The 6,170-nt window shown below is 41.6% G+C and overlaps 1 long non-coding RNA gene across 1 annotated transcript; it reads right to left on the reverse strand.

The window, feature by feature from the left end:
- Window positions 1-4,216: 4,216 nt before the first annotated feature.
- LOC133900974 (uncharacterized) lies at window positions 4,217-5,433 on the reverse strand. The gene is made up of 2 exons (XR_009906631.1): window positions 4,924-5,433; window positions 4,217-4,693 (listed from the first exon to the last, which is right to left on the reverse strand). It is a non-coding gene; the product is annotated as an uncharacterized LOC133900974 (long non-coding RNA).
- Window positions 5,434-6,170: the final 737 nt, after the last annotated feature.

Here is a 6,170-nt window from a genome sequence, read left to right on the forward strand (position 1 = left end):
TGTGCCGTAGTATGTGAGTACCCAGATATATTCTCAGAGGAATTACCTGGTATGCCACCAGACCATGACATAGAGTTCGTTATTGATCTCTTACACAGAATAGCTCTGATTGCCAAGAGACCTTATAGGATGTTAGTCAATGAACTGGAGTTATTGAAGGAACATATCAGAGAATTATAGGCGTGTGGTTTCATCAGACCTAGTTTTTCACCCTAGGGATCACCAGATCTGTTTATAGAGAAGAAAGATGGGAGTCAAAGGATATGTGTTAATTACCACTCCTTGAATGAGATGACCGTCAAGCACAAGTACCCACTACCCCAGATTGATGATCTGTTCGATCAGTTAAGAGGAGCCAAGTAATTCTCTAAGATAGATTTGAGATCTGGAAACTACCAATTAAAGATTAGCAAAAGTGACATCCAGAAGATCATCTTTGTAACAAGGTATAGATTGTATGAGTTTACAATCATATCATTTGGTTTGAAAAATGCTTGGCATACTTTATGATTTTGATGAACTTCATGGAAGAACTAGATAATGTTTATTGATGATATTCTCATCTACTCAAGGAGTGCCAAAGAGCACGAACAACATCTGAGGGTGGTTATGGAAAGGCTAAGAGCAAACCAGCTCTATGCCAAATTTAGCAAGTATGAGTTTTGTCTTCAAGAAGTGGCATTTCTTGGACATGTCCTCATGGAAGAAGGAGTATCGGTGGACCCTTCAAAAGTTGAGGCAATGGTTGAGTGGATTCAAGCAATCAATATCTTAGAGATCAGAACCTTCCTTGGACTGGCAGGTTATTACCGCAAGTTTATTGAGGGTTTTCAAAATTGGCTAAGCCAATGACCAAGCTTCTCCAAAAAGATGCCAAGATTGAATGGGATGAAGCCTGTGACAAGAGTTTCCAAGAACTCAAGAAGAGACTGACTACCGCCTTAGTGTTAAAGTTGCCAGATATCTAGAAAGACTTCATGGTCTATTGTGATGCCTCACGCCAAGGTTTAAGTTGTGTATTGATACAAGAAGGCAAGGTTGTAGCTTATGCATATAGACAACTAAAGTCAAAAATTACCCAACCCATGACCCAAAGTTGGCAGCTGTTGTGCATGCGCTTAAGATATGGAGACACTATCTTCTTGGAATTAAGTGCGAGATTTATACAAATCACAAGATCGTAAAATATATTTTCACTTAGTCGGAGTTGAATCCGAGGCAAATAAGATGGTTACAATTGATAAAGGATTACAATCTAAGTATTCAATATCACCCGGGCAAAGCTAATGTTATGGCTAATGTCCTGAGCAGAAAAGTTTATTGCAGTACCAGAGTTAAGACCAAAACTCCTCTCAGAAATGCAACATTTGAATTTGCACATAACACAAGGGCAAATTCACACCCTATTGTTACATCCAACACCGGGAGATAAAATTTGTGAAGCCCAATCAGAAGATGAAGAGGTTCTGAAAATAAAAAAGAATCTCAATTTAGATAAAACATCAAGGTTCATAGTGGATCAGCAAGGAACTGCATGGTACAAAGAGTTAATCATCGGTGAAGCCCTCAACTCTCCATACACTATTCATCCTGGATGTACCAAGATGTACACAGACCTGAGGACCAAATATTGGTGGATAGGAATGAAGTTCGACATAGCAAGGTTTATCTCTCGATGTGACACCTGTCAAAGGGTCAAGGCAGAGCACCAAAGACCCGCATGATTGTTGCAACCATTGCAAATCCCAACTTTGAAATGAGATGAAATTGGTATAGATTTCATAGTAGGATTACCCAGAACTCAGAAGGGTAATGATTCCATATGGGTTATAGTGGATCATCTGACTAAAGTTGCTTATTTCATACCTGCTATGACAAAATACAGTGGAGACAAGTTGACAGACCTGTATATTGACAAAATTCTTAGACTGCACAGAGTTCCTAGTAGGATCGTCTTCGACCGAGAACCGTAGTTTACATCAAGATTTTGAAAAAGCCTACACACTGCCGTGGGAACTAAACTAGACATTAGTTTAGCTTACCACCCATAGATTGATGGTCAGATCGAAAGAGTCAACAGATCTTGGAAGATCTTCTGAGAGCTTGTGTGATAACCTACGGAAAAGACTAGTAAAAAAGTCTATCATTTGCAGAGTTCTCGTACAACAACAGTTTTCAAGCTAGCCTGAAGATGTCGCCTTTTAAGGTATTGTATGGAAGAAAATGCAGAACACCTCTACTATGATCAGAAGTAGGTGACCGTTTGCTCTTCAGACCTGCGTTAATTAGAGACGCAGAAGATCAAGTCACCAAGATCAGAGAGAATCTGAGAGCAGCTCAAAGTAGACAGAAAGGTTATGCCGATAACCGAATAAGGAACTTGACCTTTAGACTACTTATACCTTAAAGTGTCCACGAAAAAAGGCACTCGGAGATTCCAAGTTCATGGAAAGTTGGCACCAAGGTATGTGTAGCCATACAAGATTCTAAATAAAATTGGAGCAATAGCCTATAGGTTAGCGCTTCCTAAGGAAATGTATTATTTTCACATGTGTTCCATGGATCACAATTAAAAAAAATATTTGAGAGTTCCAGAGGAACAAGTTCCCCTAGAAATAATGAATCTACAGCTAGATCTTCAGTATGAGGAGAGACCTATTTGAATCTTAGATGTGGCAACTCATCAATCTAGAAGAACAACAATTAGGTTCTGCCGAGTACAGTGGAGTAATCACACAGAAGCATAAGCTACATGGGAACACGACGAGGATCTGATGAAGGAATTTCCAAATCTCTTTGATGAACTTTCAGAATCTCAAGGTCGAGATTCCATTTAAGTGTAGTAGGTTTGTAACATCCTGAGTTTAACATGTTAATTAGTTGCAAATTCCGTTCCAAATGAAAACTTTGTGTGATTAATTAGGTCAACTAAAATCAAGGAGGTATGTATATGAATGTATATATACCAGTATGTATACATTCATATATTAAATATATTAAGTTGACCAGGTATTCCAAAATGCACTAAAATTATTTCCAAAATAATCACTCCATTAAATTAGTTTATGTGAATTGATTTATGGTTTTTATGGTTCTTTGTGTGGAGAATTGAAATTGAATATCTCTTAATTTCAAATCTGTTCGTAGATTACATTCAACTCCATTCCAAATTGAATTCAAATATGTTGATTCAAATCATCTTCAAGATCTCAAGATTCAAATCCAAATCACGATTCAAATGTCACCAATTAAATTTATGTCAAGACCAAACTTAAATCCAAATTCAAAACTCTCTTTTGAATGTATTCCAAAACCCTACCTCCTTTTTCTTTTCCTTTTCCCTTTTTCCTTTTCAACCATTTTCCCCTGGGCTCAATCTCTCCTTCCCTTCTCTTTTTCTCAGCCTGGTCACCCCGGCCTTCCTCCCCCTCTTTTCTCCCTTGCACGGCCACGCCCAGTTGGCCGGCCTCCTTTCCCCTCCCTCCCTCGCATAGGCCGCCGCTCCCTCACGCGTGCTCCCAGCCTATCTCACCACGCCTGCGCGAGCGTGGCGGTCCATGCGTCTCCCATACAAGCGCCCACTTCGTCGCCTTCTCCTTCCTCTTCCAGCGCGATGACCGACGAGAGCCACTTGCCTCTCATGCCCATCCCTCTGTGCTTGCCATCCCCTCGTGCTCTCTCTCTCTCTCCCCCTCTCCGCTCTCACGTGCATCGCTCATACTGTCTAGCACCATGACTTTCTCGCTTGCACGCACACACGGCCGACGCAGCGTGCCCATGCCATGGGAAAAATTGTAGGCGCCACCTCACCTCCACCGTCCACTACTAGAAACTGCCAGTTAACCTAGTGTTTAAATTCCTAGGGAAAGACTAAAAAACAGTAGGAAAAGATTGTCCCTTTGGATTTTCGTAGGGAAAGATTTGTAGGGAGATGTTCGATGGGAAAGACCTGGTGCCTTACGGATTTTTCAGCAATTCATAGGGAATGATTCTTTCCTAGAAAACTGAAACAGTAGGGAAACTCCAAGACATGGTAAAACTGCTTACGTGACAAGCAGGTTTCCCTACGATTTTGCTTTCGTAAGGAAACTGAGGCTCACTTTTCGGTTTCCTGCTCAAGGAAAAAATATATTTTTCGTGTTTACCATTGATGCACAAAATAGTTATTAATTTTTAAAATCAAGCATTCAAACATCAAGATATTTATCCACACAAATAGAAATAAGTCCACACTTTCATAGTTAAGTGAATATATGCACCTTGTACGTACAAGAACAAATGAAAAAAAATGTCAGATTATTTCCCAGCTCACAACGGCCACTGAACTACAAACATTCTTTAAAGTCCACAGAAAACAGAACATATTGCAGAGACTTATATAACGACAATAGCCTAATCAATCCAAGAATCCAATTTTTCTTCAGCAACTGGCTTGATCTGCTCCTTGATGGCTCTTGGTTGATTGGTTCTTCACTTCCAGATCTACACATTGGATTCAACTAATCAAGAAACTAGTATATCTCAAGAAGAAACGAGGACTGCATATGAGAATTTAATCACCGAGTCATGCACTTGTATGACGGCTTGCAAGTATCCATGAACTGACTGAGGAAGAAGGCAAGCCATCTGTTCTTCACCACCATCGATCCCACCAACTTCCTCGGAGACAAATTCTTCCTTGCACTTAGCAAATCTGTAAAGAAACAAAATAAACGAAACAAAGCAAATTAGCAAATCGGCAAAGAAAACAAAGCAATTAGCAAATCTGTAAAGAACTAATCTCTACTTGCACTTACCAGGCTCCTAGCTCAACTATGATTCGGCCATTTTCCGATCAGCAATAATACAGATTAGCGGTCAATCAAAAAGGGGGGGGGGGGGGGGAGAATCGGAACAGATTTGAGGAGCGGACAGGAAGCTCACCTCATGCGCAAGAGGATTGGTCGAGTGGGAAGAGCCGTCTGCATCTGGCTATGGCAACGACGGCGTCCGGCAGGAGGGAGTAGCGATGGTGTCCGGCAGCGGCGGCGGCGACGGTATCCAGCGTCAGGCAGGGCTCATGGCGGCGTCGGGACCACCATCAACCGGAGGAGATCGATGGTTGGCGCAATTTTGAGGGGCTGGTGGCAGAGGGATCACGCACATGGTGGTGTGATTTGGGGGTTTTGCTCGGTGGCTTGGGGATAGAAGATAAGAAGACAATATGGTTCAGGGAGATGGCGTCGGCATGCTTTGGGGAGGGACGGCGGGACCTAGGATTTGTGGCAGTGAGAGGCTTTGGGGTCGAGGCAGGGAACCGGCGTGAGGCTATGGAGCAGCGGCGCCAGCAGTGAGGTGGAGATTTGGGGCCACGGCGGAGATTTAGCGTGCAGCCTCTGTTGGCTCGCCGGAAAAGGAGATTGGGGAGAGAAGAAGGCCGTGGGACTTCAAAAGAACGGCAAAAATGAAAAAATGGATCACATATATCTACATATTTATTAAAATAGATAATAGATCGACGTATTTACAAATCTATTAGCTATATTTGACACTCAAATACAGAAAATCCGATTTTAGAATATTAAAAACCAAAAATAGATGGACCTGGCCGTATTCGACACCTGAGATACTGAATACGGCACTACTCACCCATATTCGACACCTGAGTACCTCTGGTGCCGAATACGGTCAATTGCTTCCGGTGTCGTGTTTGTGCTTTTGGCGCCCCATCAAATCGGTCTGCCCAATCATGTTGTCTTTGCCTTTGTCTCTCCACTCTTCACTATAAAATAAGGGTAGCTGTAGCGCAAGAGAAGAGCAAAAGCGCGAGAGGAGAGTAGAAGCATAAAGGAGGAGAGGAGAGGAGAAGTAGCAGCGCAGCGCGTGGAGACGAGAGGTGAAGTAGCACGAGGAGAGGAGTATCAGCCCGAGGCGAGGAGAAGCAGTAACGCGAGAAACAATAAATACTTAAATTATGTTTTTCATTAGTACTTGGAGCAATAATAGTAATTAGAGTGTTTAACCTAGTAATTATATTTGTTCAATTATTTGTTTAGTTTGATTACATGAATATGATTATTTGTTTAGGTAGTGTAATAGTAATTAGCGTGACTTTATATTATAATAATTAGTGCGTTGTTGTGTAATAGTAATTATTTGCTTAGGTTGGTAGACTGTATAATAGTAATTAG

Source organism: Phragmites australis, chromosome 19 (genome assembly GCF_958298935.1).
Source record: "Phragmites australis chromosome 19, lpPhrAust1.1, whole genome shotgun sequence".
Classification (NCBI taxonomy): domain Eukaryota; kingdom Viridiplantae; phylum Streptophyta; class Magnoliopsida; order Poales; family Poaceae; genus Phragmites; species Phragmites australis.